Source organism: Anabrus simplex, chromosome 1 (genome assembly GCF_040414725.1).
Source record: "Anabrus simplex isolate iqAnaSimp1 chromosome 1, ASM4041472v1, whole genome shotgun sequence".
Lineage (NCBI taxonomy): Eukaryota > Metazoa > Arthropoda > Insecta > Orthoptera > Tettigoniidae > Anabrus > Anabrus simplex.
The window spans coordinates 187107052-187127640 of record NC_090265.1 but is presented as its reverse complement, the minus strand read 5'-3'; the positions used below and the strand labels follow the sequence as shown (position 1 = coordinate 187127640).

The following is a 20589-nucleotide window of genomic DNA, read 5'->3' as shown; positions in this document are numbered from 1 at the left end:
GAGAATTCAATTTTAGGCCTTCCCCTAAACTACCATTGCACTCAGCATGAGCAAAATGATTTATAGCCTAGATTGTAGAGGTTCATCCCCCGATTTTACATACCGATTTTCATTAAATTCTCTTCAACCGTTTTCTCGTGATGCGTGTACAGACAGACAGACAGACAGACAGACAGACAGACAGACAGACAGACAGACAGACAGACAGACAGACAGACAGACAGACAGACAGACAGACAGACAGACAGACAGACAGACAGACAGACAGACAGACAGACAGACAGACAGACAGACAGACAGACAGACAGACAGACAGACAGAAATTACGGAAAAGTAAAAAATGCATTTTCTTGTTACTATGGACAAGACCGATACAGAAATACCATTATTTTCAAATTCTGAGCAATGTACAGACAAAACTCTTATTTTATATATATAGATATAACTTTCTCAAATTTTCGAATTTCATCTTTCACTAGAACACCAGCTGCACATCTGGTACGTGTGTACTGTTGGTCTTAGAGCTCGACATGTTTACTTGAAGAAAATGTAATGCCGAAAATAAAATCATCTAAAATATCATTAATTCAATCAATCAATCAATCAATCAATCAATCAATCAATCAATCAATCAATCAATCAATCAATCAATCAATCAATCAATCAATCAATCAATCAATCAATCAATCAATCAATCAATCAATCAATCAATCAATCAATCAATCAATCAATCAATCAATCAAATGTACCATTCTGTTAGTTATAAGAATGGATATTTAACGCTGATAAAATAATGCGCAACAGGACGCTAACTGTGAGGGCGTGATGCTATACGGAGAGCGGGAATCGAGAAGGGGATTCCCGAGGCAAGGCGTGGTCATGTGCGATGAAGAAAGAATATGTGAGGAAGAAAGAAAGAGAGATGGGAGTTGTCTGGGGGAGAGACCTGCCACCTTAACAGAGATTTTCAGCGGGAACAGACAGGCTCACTACGATATGGAAATTGAGTCATAATTCCTATATTTGAAGGTTTTACAGGAAAGTAATAGGATGGGAATCAGTGCCAGAATTTTCCGAAGCCATAGATGCCTCAAAGTCTATTAATATATAATTGAATAAATAACTACGTGGGAGGCCGACTGCCGTGAGAAAATGTTTCGAGGCCACATGCCAATCTCAAGTTGTTTCCCGGGACTTCCCAGCGAGTCGCGTGGGTTCCTGGATTCTATAAGAGCAGAGAAAGGTGGAAGGAGGTGATCAGTCCATGATAAGACCGCTGTCCGTGTATGTCGCGTTCTGCTGATACTCGCGCCAGAAACCTTTGTTTATGACAAAGACGGTGATTACTTTAATGCAGTTGCGCTAATGTTCATTCAATGAATCGGTGATCCGTAAACTTTCCAGTAATTATTCAATCGTACGAGTGTATTTAGACGCTTTACAGTGAGGTCGCAAGTGCCTAATTAACCGACTGTAGACAATGCCGTACGTGTAGACGTCATCATGAAGAGGTACGGGTAACCACGTAAATATAGTGTGAAGTGCGGAAGAAGTGCAAGTATAAACTAAAGTCATCTGTGTTATTCCTGCTATACCTATGGGTATGAATCAGTCGAGCATGAGATAATGACAATTTGTTCGACCGATTAGGTTGCTGATTTCAGATAGTAGATATTGCCTATATACATTCGTGTGCGGTTAAGCAGTTAAAGGGGAACAATGACTTCAACGTCGCAGATCGCCAGTACTGATCTTTGCATCGAAAATTAAATAAAAGTACCGGGAATGCTGTCCTGTTAATAAAGTAGGCATTTCATTCCAGTGAAGACTCGTGCTGTGTTTCGAGAGACGTGTGAGACGTGACCTGCCGACCACAACCTCAAGAAGAAGGCCTCATGAACGAGCCATCCCTCAAGAAGACGGCTTCATGAACGAGCAACCCATGGAGACTGGACGCAGAGGATCGACCCAGGACCACATCGCTACCATGATGGGCTGAGCAGGCACTGCTTAACCCTGACGGAGGGATAAAGAGGTCTCCAAGATGATAGATAAGTGAACAATAATTAATATATATGTGTAGGGTTGGGGGGTTGTTATGCAGAAATACGGTGATTAATTTGTAAATATAGTAAGGAGTAGGATTACGGCCCATTAGGCCATTTATGAAGGTATTTCCTTTATATAATTTAGATTAAGGCATACACATTTTTATTTTATTGTCTATATGAAAGCAAGGATTAAGGTAGTCTATGAATGTGTGAATGTACACATAGGCGTAGGGAATCTTATGTACGAGATTAAATCAATGTTTCTTAGTGCCCGGCATCAGACGATATCTACTTGTATTTATAGGTTAATCATGATAGAGTACCCTTATGTTGGGAAGGGAATCTGTCTGCATAATGTAATGCACGCATGCGGCCAGGATCTAATTGTTTACTCCATGTTTATATTGTGTTGGATTGACTGTGAGTGTAATGAAAATAAGCCGTAGGCTATGTCACGTATATTTGCGACCCTAGGTACTATGCCAAGTAAGGGATTGAACCCTAGACTTGAGGGTTAATTGGACACGTCGCATTAGGCTGACGGCGAAATGGATGTGTATAACAATGTATAATACTCCAGATAGTATAATCGAGACACAGGGCGGTCTGTCACGGACACTGGATAGTGCAGACACGTATGTTGATTTCCTCACTCATTTATCGTGGCGATATTCGTCATGTGTTGAGACAAGGTCGAGGGAGAGCAAAGCTCCGCATGTTTGAAAACTAGGTTATGTTTTTATTTTGTTTGTGCGAGGGGTGCTTCACGGCCCAAGACTTGGAGGTCGTTTCCCTTGCTTGCACAGCAGGGAGTCTCGCAGCCATTTTTAAAGTACAAGGGGAGGGTGGAATTCTTTCTCGCAGGCGAGACAAGCATGCGACGGTGGCTTCATTCATTCATCCTTTCCGTTTCTCTTACTTTCTTTACTTGTTGTAAATGGTGATGCGTTATATAGAAACTGGGCACTAAGAAAACTTGCTTAATCAGTAAAATTTGTAAATATAATGTTTGTTTGAATGGACCTGGGTTCATATCCATAAAAGGAAGGTATGTTTCATGCGAGATTAGAAAGGTTATGCCTGTAGTTATAGGTTCAAACTTATTATCTTTGTTGTGTGCACCTTCCCAAATATATGTGGGGATCTTTTAGTGGCGTTATTTCTGCAGGACAATTTCTCACCCTAGCATCATATACTTTATGTGCAGGTACAGCGTGGCTGTCCCGAGTAAGGACACACTTGTTTCTTGCGTTCACTTATCGATTCTCCGCACGACAAATCAACCAGATAATGTATAATTTTTTTTGATGTTTATCTTATTTAGGATATGAGCCTATTGGGCATCCATTTTAGCACTATTAGTGCAGTCAATTGTAATATAAAAGAAAAGAAATGTTGATTTAAGAATACACAACTTTTGCTCAAAATGTCAGTAGGTGCGTTTGTGTTCCTCATTTCGTAGGCATAGATATGAACAATTTTTTTTTACCTCCCTACTCTCGTTCACAAGAACCCTGTAATCGACCGTTTCTGCCGACTGGAGCTGAGCTGGTGTCCGTATGCAAGAACAGAAGAGCAGGTAGGTATCATCCTGCAGTACTAATGTGCCCTGTAGGGTACACAATCAATCAATCAATCAATCAATCAATCAATCAATCAATCAATCAATCAATCAATCAATCTTGATCTGCATTTAGGGCAGTCGCCCAGGTGGCAGATTCGCTATCTGTTGCTTTCCTAGCCTTTTCCTAAATGATTTCAAAGAAATTGGAAATTTATTGAACGTCTTCCTTGTTAAGTTATACCAATCCCTAACTCCCCTTCCTATAAATGAATATTTGCCCCAGTTTGTCCTCTTGAATTTCAACTTTATCTTCATATTGTGATCTTTCCTACTTTTATAAACGCCATTCAAACTTATTCGTCTACTAATGTCATTCCACGCCATCTCTCCGCTGACAGCTCGGAACATACCACTTAGTCGAGCAGCTCTTCTTCTTTCTCTCAGTTCTTCCCAACCCAAACTTTGCAACATTTTTGTAACGCTGCTCTTTTGTCGGAAATCACCCAGAACAAATCGAGCTGCTTTCCTTTGGATTTTTTCCAGTTCATGAATCAGGTAATCCTGGTGAAGGTCCCATACACTGGAACCATACTCTAGTTGGGGCCTTACCAGAGACTTATATGCCCTCTCCTTTACATCCTTACTACAACCCCTAAATACTCTCATAACCATGTGCAGAGATCTGTACCCTTTATTTACAATCCCATTTATGTGATTACCCCAATGAAGATCTTTCCTTGTATTAACACCTAGATACTTACAATGATCCCCAAAAGGAACTTTCACCACATCAACGCAGTAATTAAAACTGAGAGGACTTTTCCTATTTGTGAAACTCACAACCTGACTTTTAACCCCGTTTAGCAACATACCATTGCCTGCTGTCCATCTCACAACATTTTCGAGGTCACGTTGCAGTTGCTTACAATCTTGTAACTTATTTATCACTATATAGAGAATAACATCATCCGCAAAAAGCCTTACCTCCGATTCCACTCCTTTACTCATACCATTTATATATATAAGAAAACATAAAGGTCCGATAATACTGCCTTGAGGAATTCCCCTCTTAATTATTACAGGGTCAGATAAAGCTTCACCTACTCTAATTCTCTGAGATCTATTTTCTAGAAATATAGCAACCCATTCAGTTACTCTTTTGTCTAGTCCAATTGCACTCATTTTTGCCAGTAGTCAAATTGTATGTCAGATTGGGAATAACATACTGGAACAGGTAGATAATTTCAAGTATTTAGGATGTGTATTCTCCCACGATGGAAGTATAGTAAGTGAGACTGAATCAAGGTGCAGCAAAGGTAATGCTGTAAGCTCACAGGTGCGATCAACAGTGTATGCTTAGACAGGTCAATCGCGATACAGTCCATTTGACCTCCAGACATTCGACAGTGGCTCCTTGAATTCCCCGATTACTCGACAGGATTGTAATGTTTTCTTGATATCTGCTCAGTTATATACGTATATCTTCCTATTATTCATTTTATTGTCTGAATATATCAGTTAAGGAACCTATTTTAGGCGCCTAAAACTTCAGCTTTTAGAGCCTAAACTCCCGCTGTCTACTTATAATATATCCTGAGTCCACCCAGCTTTCACTTCCGTAAAGCAAAGACCGATGTAAAGATAGTTTTGTTCGAGTGCTGACTTCCTTTTTACAGAATACTGTTGATCGCAACTGGGTGCTTACAGCATTACCTTTGCTGCACCTTGATTCAGTCTCACTTACTATAATTCCATCGTGGGAGAATACACATCCTAAATACTTGAAATTATCTACCTGTTCCAGTATTTTATTCCCAATCTGACATTCAATTCTCTGCAGACTTCCAGCAGACTCTGCCATTAAGACCAAGTCGTCGGCATAGGCCAAACTGCTTACTATATTTCCACATTTCTCTTCGGGAATACAGACAATGGTCATCCTTTCCTTGGTGAAAATCTAGCTTCAATAAAACTTCTTGAGCCTTTTTATTCCGCACACGTGCAGACTGTTTTAATCCGTAAAGACTTCTTCGCAATTTTAATACCATTTCTTCCTGACTCGTTTCTTCAAAACCTTGCGGCTGCTTCGTATGGTATATATCTATCTTTTGTTAATTCGTCTTTCAAGTATGCAGATTTGTTATCCAAATGTCGAACATGGAAATATTTTTGTGCTGCTATAAAGAACAAAACTCTGATAGTCTCATGTTTAACAACAGGTGCAGATGTTTCGTCAAAATATTCTCCAGTTTCTTATGAACAACCTCAAGCTACCAAACGGGCCTTGTACATGTGGACGTTTCCAACCCCGTCTCATTTTGCTTTGAACACCCATTTGCAAGAAATCGCTTTCTTTCCGGATGGAAGATCTGCGAATTTCCATACTTTAAGTTTCTTTAGAATACGTACTTCCTCTTCAGCAGCATACCAAAACATTCGCCCATGGGGTGCCATTTACAGCAGTCCATCCCATGTGCTTGGGTCTCTCACGTAATCTGGTTGGACTTCATAGACCAGTCTTATTGGTGGTACTCGTCTTCGTTTTGACGCACCTCTTCGGGATTCCTCTTCAGTTCCCGCTGCGCTGTCAAATTCCTCTTCCAAATCGTCTTTTTCCCCCCCAAGAATCTTGTGCATTGTTACTAGGTGAACGCAATTCAATAGTAATTCTCTTCGTCAATAAATTGGTCTTCGAGACTTTGGTTTCACTTTCTGACGTTATACTGCTAACAAGATTCGCGTGATTGGTGTCAGCTTCAACTATTTTCACAGATGTGCTGAACTAAACATCGGCTGTCTTAGGGTCCAAAATCCTATGTCCTTGAATGCAGCCGTCATACCCAATAAGGAAACGTTCTGCTGCTTATCATCTCATTTCTTGAGTTTCTGCTTGGAAATCAAAGAATACATTTTAGATCCAAAAGCTCGTAGATGATTCAGATCAGGTTTCACTCCGTGAATAACTCGACTGGAGTTTTATTGATACTTCGACTCGTTCACTGACTTTGTAAGTATGCGGCAGTTAATACAGCTTCTCTCCAGTAATGATTGTCCAATCTGTCATTTTATAGCATGCATTTCGCATATTCAGTTAGTGACTTATTTGCACAGGCTCACAAAGATTGGAATGAATAATTCTTATCGGTCCTCTTTCTCTTGGCATAGCATCTGAACATTTTGATTGAGCTAATTTTCCTTTAATACAGTTATTGCATATTACCTCGTCCGAACATGAAGATACTCGAATCCTTATGACCAATTGTTCATTAAAATCGCTTCAACCGCAGCCAGATCCCCGTGCTCCAATCGACGATGTCATAGATGAAGACATCCTTCTTCTCTTGCTGTGTTAGCTACCTGCCTTGGAGTTACAGTTACATCGATTCTTCCCTCAGCAATGATCTGCTGTCCTTTGTAGACTCAATGTGAATTCTTTTAAAATGTAATACGATTACTTTGTTCTATTATCCGTTTGACAGAAATCAAATTATCACCTAGTTGTGGAATATATAGAACGTTTTGCAGCCATATCTCTTGGAATTTTCCTTCTCGTAGTTCGCAATACAGTGGACATTCTCCCACTCCAGCTGGCTGTACCGACGAGCCATCAGCAAGATAAATGTCAAACTTAACATCACATATACTTGAGAAATATTGTTGGTTGCTAATCATATGGCGTGTTGCACCGGAATCAATGCAGCATCCCGCATTTTGTGTGTTATTTTGCTTATCTCATATCTTGAATGACACATATCTCCGTTTTATTTTTTACCACGACCGATAATTTGGCAGATTCTGTACCACTTGACTTCGTTTGTTGGCTTGTCTTGAACCAATGAAAATTCATCTTTAAATAGCCGAGCCTTGACAAAAATAACATTTCGAATCTCTTTATAAATTATATTTCATTTTTCGTTCTTCACACCTTTGTGCGAAACTTTAAAAAAATTATGATGACTAATCTTACTTGAGCCTGTTGCGATTGACTGTAGTGCTGTCTCTAAGTCGCCATTTTCCGACTTGCCTGCTTCGACACGTCTTTGATACTCGTCGAGCATTTTTTCTGTTACGTATTCCATAGTTAAATCCACTTCGGCACGACCTTCGGGCACCGTAACGAGTCCTGAGCATGTTTCTGGAAGGTTCACCGATAACATCGCGACGATTTCGTAATTCTCGAGAGGCTTACCTGATGCGCGCAGCAGTCCGGCGTCTTCCATGATGGTATCAATATGCTTGTTCATCAAGTCACCACGGGTATTCCGTACAACTTATGACGTAAAGACAGCCTGCTGTCCAACGTAGATCTCTTGTATTTCTTTGACAATGTTTTCCATGCATCTTACGCGTTTTCCAGATGAGCCAAATGAATCGTCAGGTACAAAAATAGCTCGCATGTTTGTTTTCCAAAATACGTAATCTCCATTACTCAGTAATGGGATATTCAATTTCATATTTCCTCGCGTCATGTTGCACAATTACAGTACATTTTTATAGAGAAGTCGTAATACACTCACGCAGTTCATGATTATGGGCCCACTACGAGATGAAAATGAAATAGAGAAAACACACATTTTCGTACCCCCTATTTTTGTCGGAAAGAACTCAGAACAAATCATACTGATTTTCTTTGAATCTTTTCCATTTCTCGTATCAAGTAATCCTGGCATGGGTCCCATGCATTGGAACTATACTTTTATGGAGGTCAATGAAGTGTGATACATGTTTATATCAAGTCGTAGGTTACCGAGTTCGTAATTATTGACGGCTTATTCCCAAGTTTAAGCCAGTATAGGTTAAATGAAGATATATGGATAAGTGAGATGCGTATTGCTAGGCGTATTGCTGTTGATCCATGAAGTGTTGTTTTAAGTAGTTGAGAAGTGAATTGATTTATGCGTTACGTAGAATCAAATAAGTAATACTGGCATCTGATGCAGTATAAATATATGAAGAAAATATGAGAAAGGGAATATGAGATGATGGAATAATGTTGTATAAAAGAAAGTAGTTGATGAATTATGATAAATGCGAAATCGTATGAGGAAGGATTTTCATATAAGGTTAAATAATGAATGGTTAAGTAACGCAAATGTGGATCAAGGTTAGATTAAATGGTAGTAATGATGTTTAATTATGGAATAATCCATATTACGTAATAAGTGGCAACTTAGTGATAAACTTGTGAGTTAATAACATATATTAATCATCAAAAATAATTCCAATAATCTATAATTAACACTTGTATGGCAATTTCGAAGAGAATTACATATTATGTACATGGTTTAAACTGATTTAAGCAGAAATAACAGGATGTTAATAGGATATGCGATCTTAGTGTCTTCTTTATGACAGCCTATCACTAATAAGGAATTAGAAATTTCATCCATGGCATTCCTTATCAACTTGCAGTTAAATGATTGAATTTTATGAGGTGATAAGACATAATTGCAACCTGACAACAAAGCTATTGAATCTGTTTAGGGCAATTTCACGTATTTTCAGGGAAGCTATTTCGAATATAATTGTTTACGATTAGTTATATTTTTAAAAATATATCATGGTAGGTAGCCGTTGGAAGCTACATATTTGAATCTGATCTTATTCTGTGTATGCCTAACTTAACAAGATTTAATCGAAGACATATGATGAAAGATATGATAAAAAATAATCGTTCATAGTATGTATAAAAATCAAATATTTTATTTTTTATTTTGAAATATTTTTAAACATTTCAAACATTTCATTCAAATATTTACTTTTGACATGACAAGCTCTTCAACGTTCAGTTCTTTAATAAGAAACCTAGGTCTAGGAGATGTGAAAAACAATTTGTGTTGAGACGGAAATTTTGTTTAAAGAATTCCAGTCTACGAAGATTTATGTGAGATGAATTATATATTTACTTATAAAAATCAAAAGCTTAGAGAGAAGCTGATGATATATATATTTTTTATTGAAAGCTATGACAAGTAAAATGAAGAAGACTATATTAGACCAGTGCTTTAAAAGAAATATTATTGTAAATATTGATGGATATTCGAGCCTCAGATTTAATTTATCCATCGCATTCTATATTTGTGAATAAATAACAGTTATTAAGTTTTAATTCATTATTATTATTTCTTTCTTTAATAATCTGCTTACCCTCCAGGGTCGGTTTTTCCCTCGGACTCAGCGAGGGATACCACCTCTACCGCCTCAAGGGCAGTGTCCTGGAGCTTCAGACTTTGGGTCGGGGATACAACTGGGGAGAATGACCAGTACCTCGCCCAGGCGGCCTCACCTGCTATGCTGAACAGGGGCCTTGTGGAGAGATGGGAAGATTGGATGGGACAGGCAAGGAAGAGGGAAGGAAGCGGCCGTGGCCTGAAGTTAGGTACCATCCCGGCATTTGCCTTGAGGAGAAGTGGGAAACCACGGAGAACCACTTCCAGGATGGCTGAGGTGGGAATCGAACCCACCTCTACTCAGTTGACCTCCCGAGGCTGAGTGGACCCCGTTCCAGCCCTCGTACCACTTTTCAAATTTCGTGGCAGAGCCGGGAATCGAACCCGGACTTCCGGGGGTGGCAGCTAATCACGTTAACCACTACACCACAGAGGCGGACTATCATTATTTATAGATTATAATATTAGCATATAAAATAATATGATAACATAGCTGATAAGTATTTACTGATTCTGCGGTCGAATTTAAGGTGAAACGTCCGTAAAATTTGCCTGGCATAAATGGAACTCTCAATCGAATTCACGTATATATACGTGAATTCGATTGATATATATATACATTTGATTTAATCCCTGAGATGTTCACCGACACTGGCTGTGGATTTTTCTTGTACGCTGCGAGATTTGGACTCGGAATGGCGCACTTGGTTTGGATAATCCCTGTCAATCCCTACTAGAAAATATAGAAATGGGCTGACAGTCGCCACGTAACACGTTGCTTTTTCTTTCTTTCTTTCTTTCTTTCTTTCTTTCTTTCTTTCTTAATCTCTTAACCATCCAGGGTTATTTTTTTCCCTCGGACTCAGCGAGGGATCCCATCTCTACCGCCCCAAAACTAGTGTCCTGCAGCGTGAGATCTTGCGCCAGGGATACAACTGGGAAGGAGGACCAGTACCTCTCCCAGGCGGCCTCACCTGCTATGCTCAGCGAGCCTTGTGGTGGGATGGGAAGATTGGGAGGGACAGGCAGGGGAGAGGGAAGAAAGCGACCGTGGCCATAAGTTAGGTACCATCCCACCATTTGTCTGGAGGAGAAGTGGAAAACCACGGAAAACTACTTCGAGGATGAGGTGAGAATCGTGGCCCCCTCTACTCTGTTGACCTCCCGAGACTGAGTGGACCCCGTTCCAGTCCTCGCGCCACGTTTCAAATTACGTGGCAGAGCCGGGAATCGAACCCGGGTCTCTAGGGCTGGCAGCTAATCACACTAACCACTACACCACAGAGTCGGACAGCACGTTAGTTTTCTTTCTTTCTTTCTTTCTTTCTTTCTTTCTTTCTTTCTTTCTTTCTTTCTTTCTTTCTTAATCTGATTACCATCCAGGGTTGTTTTCTTCCCTCGGATTCAGCGAGGGATCCCATCTCTACCTCTTCAAGGGCAGTGTTCTGGAGCGTGAGATTTTCCGTAGTAAAGCAAAGTCTTCTCCGTACAGGCCATAAAGTCCCTGGGAGAGGCTTCCACTATCCGTAAACTCGGCACTTGGTGGTGTAGAGTGTTTAGCTCTACGCTCGGCCGCCTTTTCTCCCAGGAATTAACCTGGTACCCATTTCTTGTGCAGGCGGAGTGAACCTCAGGGCCATGTGAACCTCCAGAAGTGGGAATCTCGTTTCGATTTTCTAACGGGGAAACGAACCTCCATCCTTCTGCGTGAACCGAGCACGCCTTTACTGCCTCGGCCAGGCAGCCCCTATATTTACTATTCGCTATAATAAATTGGTACACATTCTTCTCTCCAGTAGGTTTCCTTCTAGGCCTAGAGTTCTACAAGATTCTTAATCGTAAGCCATATACAATGAGATTTACAGCTTCAGATGTATATGAAATCCGCACCGCTGGAACGTGTGTTTCATTTTCGAAAATCTCACTTGCATTTGCCAGGATTCGAATATCGATCGCTTTGTTGGGGGTTAATAACGAATTCATTCATCAGTCACAACATTGTAATACCATGCTGACAACTTTCTTTCTTTCTTTCTTTCTTTCTTAATGTGTTTACCCTCCAGGGTCGGTTTATCCCTCACACTCAGCGAGCTGAACAGGGGCCTTGTGGGGGTATGGGATGATTGGAAGGGATAGACAAGGAAGAGGGAAGGAAGCGGCCGTGGCCTTAAGTTAGGTACCATCCCGGCATTTGCCTGGAGGAGAAGTGGGAAACCACGGAAAACCACTTCCAGAATGGCTGAGGAGGCAATCGAACCCCCCTCTACTCAGTTGACTTCCCGAGGCTGAGTGGACCCCGTACCACTTTTCAAATTTCGTGGCAAAGCCGGGAATCGAACCCGGACCTCCGGGGGTGGCAGCTAATCACACTAACCACTTCACCACAGAGGTGGACTTTGGTATTTCTCTCCTAAACATACTATGAAGTTTCCTTACATAGGATGAACCAATAAAATTAAGAAGTATCTCATAATAAAAAATGATTGCTTAGTGTTTTCGCAGTCAAACATACTGTAGCTTCACTAGTGTTTGCAAGTAAAACTAAGTCGCCAACCACCATGCCAAAATCATTTTCCAAACATGTGACGTTAATTGGTAGCTAAGCTCGCAACTTACTGAAGCTCTCTCTCTCTGTCGTATGGTTATATCGCCGTTGCGCCTCGAAATACTGTTACGTTACAACGTTGTCGGGTGAAATACTGACCCGCAGCACACGTATCACTTGGAACGAAAATTCGTTGCTATAGGTCATGCAATACTGAGTCTTAGACGATTGAACCTTTCCGGTCAGAGTTCTAAGCTGAAATGTATTCTTACCTAGCACTTTTCCTAGGCGCAACGACAATATAAATATTGGGTCTGTCCGGGGTTTGAACCCGGGACCTCTCGCACCCGAAGCGAGAATCATACCCCTAGACCAACAGGCCATCTGTGTAACATGTACATTGCACAACGCCACCGTTCGATAAAGGCGTCCTTCCGATGCTTTCTTTCCTTGCAGTTTAATTTTACACTAACCCATACAGGTGATGGGATATGGCTAGGATTAGAGGGCTGACGTCTTTGGACCTCGTGACTATGTTGGGGAAAAACTAACGGTGGTCCTAGTTTGAATCAATATTCATTGTAAATATGGAAGAGATCGAGCTCGATAGCTGCAGTCGCTTAAGTGCGGCCGGTATCCAGTATTCGGAAGATAGTGGATTCGAATCCCACTGTCGGCAGCCCTGAAAGCAGCCAATAGAAAAAAAAAATAGAAAAATAAATAAAAATAAATGGAAGACTTAAATGTTTGTACCCAGTCCCACGATTTTTTTTGCTAGTTGTTTTACGTCGCACCGACACAGATAGGTCTTACAGCGACGATGGGACAGGAAAGGGCTAGGAGTGGGAACGAAGCGGCCGTGGCCTTAATTAAGGTACAGCCCCATCATTTGCCTGGTGTGAAAATGGGAAACCACTGAAAACCATTTTCTGGGCTGCCGACAGTGGGGTTCGAACCTACTATCTCCCGAATACTGGATACTGGCCGCACTTACGCGACTGCAGCTATCGAGCTCGGTGCCCACGAATTTAATCCGTTTCAGTGGTGTAGTGGTTAGTGTGATTCGCTGCTACCCCTAGAAGCTCGGGTTCGATCGCTGACTCTACTACGAAATTTTTGAAAAGTGGTACGAGGGCTGGAACGGGGTTCACTCAGCCTCGGGAGGTGAAATGAGTAGAGGCGGGGGGTTCGATTCCCAACTCAGCCGTCTTCGAAGCGGTTTTCCGTGGTTTCCCTCTTCTCCTCCAGGCAAATGCCCGAACGGTGGCCTTAAGCCATGGCCGCTTCCTTCCACCTTATCCTTTCCTATCTTCCCATCCCCGCACAAGGCCCCTTTCAGCATAGCAGACGACGCAGCCTGGACGAGGTACTTGTCCTTCTCTCTAGTTGTATCCCCAGACCCAAAGTCTCACGCTCCAGGACACTGCCCTTGAGGCGATAGAGATGGGATACTTCGCTGAGTCCGAGGGAAAGACCAACCCAGGAGGATAAACGGATTAAGAAAGAAAGAAAGAAAGAAAGAAAAAAAGAAAGAAAGAAAGAAAGAAAGAAAGAACAAAAAGTTAACAAGAAAATAAAAATATATCCACCTTCAAATATTCTGACGCCAAGAAACAACATCAACAACACAACATGCGATGAACCGATCAAATTGACCGTGCGGTTAGAGGCGCAGCTGTGAGCTTGAATTCGGCAGATATGGGTTCGAGCCCCAGTGTCAGCAGCTGTGAAGATGGTCTTCCTTGGTTTACCATTTCCGCACCAGACAAATGATACGTCTGTACCTTAATTAAGGCCACGACCACTTCCTTCCTACCCCTAGCCCTTTCTATCCCATCGCCCCCAAGACCTATCTGTGTTGGTGCGACGTAATTCAGATAGTAAAATTGCGACGAACTAAGCAATATAGCAGAGATGATTCAGTTTAGATACTTCATGGTTAGCGGCACCGCATACCTAATAAACTTGTAAATTGATATGTATTATTCTGATCTCTGTTGTGTTTACTTCAGGTAAGATTGGAGTGGTCCGCCTCTGTGGTGTAGTGGTTAGCGTGATTAGCTACCACCCCCGGAGGCCCGGGTTCGATTCCCGGCTCTGCCACGAAATTTGAAAAGTGGTACGAGGGCTGGAACGGGGTCCACTCAGCCTCGGGAGATCAACTGAGTAGCGGTGGGTTCGATTCCCACCTCAGCCATCCTCGAAGTGGTTTTCCGTGGTTTCCCACTTCTCCTCCAGGCGAATGCCGGGATGGTACCTACCTTAAGGCCACGGCCGCTTCCTTCCCTCTTCCTTGCCTATCCCTTCCAATCTTCCCATCCCTCCACAAGGCCCCTGTTGAGCATAGCAGGTGAGGCCGCCTGGGCGAGGTACTGGTCATACTCCCCAGTTGTATCCCCCGACCAAGAGACTGAAGCTCCAGGACACTGCCCTTGAGGCGGTAGAGGTGGGATCCCTCGCTAAGTCCGAGGGAAAAACCGAACCTGGAGGGTAAACAGATGATGATGAAGATTGGAGTGGAGGTCTTAGAAGGGTCACTCCCAGTGTTGACTGAAGTGTTCCATTCAGTGTGTAAACTCTCCACTTCTCCATACTATGATTCGAATAGCTCGAATGCCTTTTCTGGCGGTTTCTGGTATAGCGCAATGGAGCAATGAACCTCCAGTTTATATCAAATTGTACTCAACTACGTAATTTTCACAACTCCCTTGTCAATCTCGAATATCTTGCTAAATCCCTCTATCCGTAATATACTCGTACTGGCTTTCAATTCATGTGAGCTGCGCAAGGTCTGTGGCTGGATACTTGTCTGGAATGAACCCCTTTCAAAAGCGATCTCTCCGTCCGTACACAGGCGAAGGGAGTGGCGAGGTGCAAGGGGACGAAAGCCAGCACTAAGGCAAGACCAGGATATCGCAGAAACGGATCTCTGTTCTTTACGCATGCGCAATAAGCCACTGTCTCAAGACTAGCTAGTCGTGTTGTTGGGGTTGGGGTATGTGCCTGCCATCTGTTGGCCTTACGGGAATTTGACTAGGCAACAGAGAATAGTGCACGTAACTAGCGCTAGTGTTGAAAAGCATCGTTACTACCACAAGTCACATTAAACTGTCAAATTCCAATTAATGTCTTGTCCCAAATATATCATTACTTACTAAACACCTATTAATTTGCCTTCTTTGGAATAATTACCTTTTGGAGAGAAACTTAACTCAAAAATCATTGAGGCAAAGAATAGTGGCAAGGCAATACCAATGAAAACTTTTAAATATAGTTGTTACTATTCCCATGACATCGGAAGCAGAAAGGTGTTTCTCTACCCTGAAGAGAATAAAGACTTTCTAGCGCAGCACAATGACCGAGAATAGATTTATTGCTCTTGCTATGTTGTCAATTGAAAGGAACTTTGTTCGAGACTCTGCGGACTTCAATGAAGCAGTTATTTCTTATTTTGCATGTGGTAAAACTCGGCATGTAGGCCTACCGTATTTTCTGCTCCTCTCGTATTTGATCACATTTCTAGAACGTATGTCATATTAGTTTAGGAGGTTACGGCCCACGACGGAAGAGAAGCTGGCGGTGATGGGGAGAGGAGAGGTTGGGGGGGGGGGGGAGGCAATTTTTTCTTCTTTTGAACCCCCAGTGATGAAAGTCACGCGCCGCCACTGCTAGTGCCAGTAGGTTATCAAAATATGTTTGATCCAGATGTATGGAAAGAAAACAATAACGTTATCTACATCTACTGCACATCTCGCCAGTATTCGCAGAGGTTGTTTCACTGGGCGAGATAGCTTCCCTAGATAGCCTGTCGTGAATATGTCCGCTCACAGGCGGTTTTGTATGAGGCATGTCCGGCTCCATGGCTAAATGGTTAGCATGCTGGCCTTTGGTCACAGGGGTCCCGGGTTCGATTCCCGTCAGGGTCGGGAAATATAACCATAATTGGTTCATTCCGCTGCCTCGAGGGCTGGGTGTATGTGTCTTCTTTATCATCATTTCATCCTCATTACGATGCGCAGGTCGCCTACGGGAGTCAAATCGAAAGACCTGCATCTGGCGAGCCGAACTTGTCCTCGGACACTCCCGGCACTAAAAGCCATACGCCATTTCATTTTGTTTTTGTATGAGGCATGTAACATCAGAATTTACTATTCCTATTGTTACAAAGAGGTCTTCGATAAAATTTATCAACGGTGGGGTGAAATATATATATAATAAAATAAGAGTTTTGTCTCTTCTTCTTCTTCTTCTTCTTTATCTGTTTACCCTCCAGGGCCGGTTTTTCGCTCGGACTCAGCGAGGGATCCCACCTCTACCGCCTCAAGGGCAGTGTCCTGGAGCTTCAGACTCTGGGTCGGGGAGGATGACCAGTACCTCGCCCAGGCGGCCTCACCTGCTATTCTGAACAGAGGCCTTGTGCGGGGATGGGAAGTTTGGAAGGGATAGGCAAGGAAGAGGGAAGGAAGCGGCCGTGGCCGTAAGTTAGGTACCATCCCTGCATTTGCCTGGAGGAGAATTGGGAAGCCACGGAAAAACCACTTCCAGGATGGCTGAGGTGGGAATCGAACCCACCTCTACTCAGTTGACCTCCCGAGGCTGAATGGACCCCGTTCCAGCCCTCGTACCACTTTTCAAATTTCGTGGCAGAGCCGGGAATCGAACCCGGGCCTCCGAGGGGGGGGGTGTCTGTTGTTCAGAATTTAAAAAGAATGTTATTTCTGTATCAGTCGTGTCCACAGTAACAAGAAAATGAACTTTTTTTTACATTTCCGTACTTTCTGTCTGTCTGTCTGTCTGTTTGTATGTATGTATGTATGTATGTATGTATGTATGTATGTATGTATGCGCGTCACGAGAAAACGTCTGAAGAAAATTTAATGAAACTCGGCATGTAAAGTGGGGGAATAAGTTTCTACAATCTAGGTCATAAATCACTTTATTCACGCTGAGAGAAATGGTAGTTTAGGGGAAGGTGCCTAGCTGCCACTCATCTCCGACAGATGCGTATCGTGTAGGCCTATAACAAACAGCCTGCCTGAATATCGGCATGACATTCTTCTGGTCCATATATTTTCTTATACTACTGTTAAGTAAAACACTGAGGGGCTGCCTGGCTGAGGCGGTAAATGCGTGCTCGGTTCGTCCGGAAAGACGTGGGCTCGAATCCCCGTCAGGAAGCCGTAACATTTAAGAAATGAGATTCCCACTTCCGGCGGTGCACATGGCCGTGCGGTTCACTCAGCCTACACCAAAAATGAGTACCAGGTTAATTCCTGGGGGCCAAGACGGCCGGGCGTAGAGCTAAACACTCTACCCCATCAAGTGCCGAGGTTACGGATAGTGGATGCCTTTACATTCCACCCCTCCAAGGGCCTTCATGGCCTGTACGGAGATGACTTTGCTTTGCTTTTGCTTACGTAACACACTGACTCATCATAGCATTTCAGCTATTCAATCCCTACACTGAGGGACTGATTGGTTCTATTTCTTCTTTATCTGTTTACGCTCCTGGTTCGGTTTTTCCCTCGGACTCAGCGAGGGATCCCACCTCTACCGCCTGAAGGGCAGCTTCAAAGTCTGGGATGGGGATACAACTGGGGAGGATGAGATTGGTTCTGCAAATACAATATATGCATGCATACTTAACGAAATTAATGGCAGAGGAGTTTCCACGGCTGTCTGCGGCCTGGACATTCCAGCTCTGGAACTTTGGACTGTTAGATCAGCAGCGTGGTACTGTTTGTTAAAAGTGAACAAATGTGCGGTTTTTCTATTGATAGAGTATTTCATAGGATAGCGTTGCTTTCAATCGCGACATTCCTACTGACGCCAATGTAATAACCTATGTTGACTTCAGTTGGGAAAGCCACAGTCTTTCTGAGAATTCCGTAGCGAAGCACGGGTAGGCCTATATCAGCTAGTTAATAATAAATTTTCCTTTCTTAACCTGTTTATCCTCCAGGGTCGGTTTTCCCTCGGACTCAGCGAGGGAACCCACCTCTACCGCCTCAAGAGCAGTGAGTGTCCTGAAGCGCGAGACTTTGGGTAGGGGATACAACCGAGAATGAGAACCAGTACCTCGTTCAGGCGGGCTCACCTGCTATGCTGAACAGAGGCCTTGTGGAGGGATGGGAAGATTGGAAAGGACAGGCAAGAAGGAAGCGGCCGTGGCCTTAAGTTAGGTACCATCCCGGTATTTGCCTGGAGGAGAAGTGGGGAAACCACGGAAAAACACTCCGAGGATGGCCTCCGGAGGTGGCAGCTAATCACGCTAACCACTACACCACAGAGGCGGACTGTAATTAATAAATAAGAAATCAAAATTGTAAATATTTCAGTTATTTCGTTGAAGAATACATTCGCAATGCACACAAGATAGGGTGCATTATTTATCGACCATACCAGTAATAACGGAGATATTTTAGAATTAATTTTTGGACCTTCCCTTAAACTACACTCAGGTTCATAAAAACCAGAACGCCTTGAAAGACTATAGATAGGAAGTTCATATTCACAGGACATGCGCATTAGTATGTTCTGAAGAAATGATTAACATTTGAACCTTGCCGGCCCTCAGGTCAAGGTTCACATCGATATCTTGGCGCACTACAACCGACTGGTAAAATGTGCCTGCGGCTCTCGTTGTCTATAAACCGACTTAAGTAGAGTGTGACTTAAGTAGACGTGCAAGATGCCTCGCAGACGTATGCGAGAACCGTACCGTCAAATGAGTGAGTTTGAAAGAGAGCGCATTATTAGCATGAGATAACGTGATGCATCCATCCGGGAAATTGCTGCTCGTGTGGGACGAAGTGCGTCGGCAGTGCAAGGGGTGCGTACAGAATGGCTCACAGAAGGCCGTAGAACACGAGATGGGTCTGGTCGCACCACCCACACCACCCCCCATGAAATTCGACACCTTATCCGAATGGCATTGCAGGACAGATCTGCGTCCTCCTCGGGTCTGGCGCAACAGCGGAACAGTATAACACATCGTACACTAACAGAAGTGACTGTCCGTCGCCGTTTATTACGGTCTGGGTTACCGGCGCGTCGTCCACTTCTCTGCCTACCTTTGACTAATGTGCATAACTATACTAGACTACAATGGTGTATGGAACAACGTCACTGGGGACAGGAATGGCAGCGGATAGTGTTTTTGGACGAATCCAGGTTCCGTTTGTTTGAAAATAATGGCCGCATTTTGCTTCGCAGCAGGCAGGGCGGGGGGGGGGGGGTGGAATGAAATGGCGTATGGCTTTTAGTGCCGGGAGTGTCCGAGGAAAAGTTCGGCTCGTCAGGTGTGCAGGTCTATTGATTTGACTCCCGTAGGCGACCTGCGCGTTATGATGAGGATGAAATGATGATGAAGACGACACATACACCTAGCCCCCGTGCCAGTGAAATTAACCAATGATGGTTAAAATTCCCAAACCTGCCGAGAATCGAACCCGGGACTCCTGTGACCGAAGGCCAGCACGCTAACCATTTAGCTATGGAGCCGGGCAGACAGGGGGGAGAGCCATCACATCGACTGCATTCGCACAAGACATACAGCGCCAACTCAAGGTCTCATGGTGTGGGGTGCTATTGGGCACAACCACAAATCACAGTTGGTGCGTCTCCAGGGCACTGTGACCAGTTTGACCTACGTGAATGACATCCTGCGACCCGTAGCCATACCCTTTCTGCACGACACCCTAGACGCCATATTTCAGCAGGACATTGCGCGACCACATGTTGCTGCATGAACACGTGCCTTCTTGTTGTCACAGGATGTCAGACTGTTGCCCTGGGCCGCTCGATCACCGGACTTGTCGCCAATCGAAAACGTGTGAGATATGGTGAAACGACGGGTGCGGCGCTAAGACCCAATGCCAACCACCAAAGCTGAACTGTGGAACCAGGTGAATGCAGTATGGATGGCTATACCCCCAGGACGCCATTCGCGCCTTATACGCGTCGATGTCATCACGCACGGAATAAGTTATCAGTGCCCATGGAGAACCCTGTGCCTACTAGGCAACATGACACACACTGAACCTAGGTGGCTGAAATGCTAATTGTTTCTGCAGAACATACTAATGAACACGTCCTGTGAATATGAACTTCCTTTCAAGGTGTTCTGTTTTTTATGAACATGAGTACTATTTCATCACGCGCAGAATAAAATGATTTATAGCCTGGACTGTAGTTCCCTCCCCCGACCTTAAATACCTTTGTTAATTAAATTATGCCCAGTCGTTTCTCCGAGATGAG

The 20589-nt window shown here is 43.3% G+C and overlaps 1 protein-coding gene and 1 non-coding gene across 2 annotated transcripts in view; one reads left to right on the top strand and one right to left on the bottom strand.

Annotated features, from left to right (window-relative positions):
• The window catches only part of LOC136863745 (endocuticle structural glycoprotein SgAbd-8), a 120884-nt gene that overhangs the window by 14494 nt on the left and 85801 nt on the right, over nucleotides 1–20589 (top strand). The gene's annotated exons all lie outside the window — the stretch shown is intronic.
• Nucleotides 12641–12712, bottom strand: TRNAP-CGG (transfer RNA proline (anticodon CGG)). The gene has a single exon. It is a non-coding gene; the product is annotated as a tRNA-Pro (tRNA).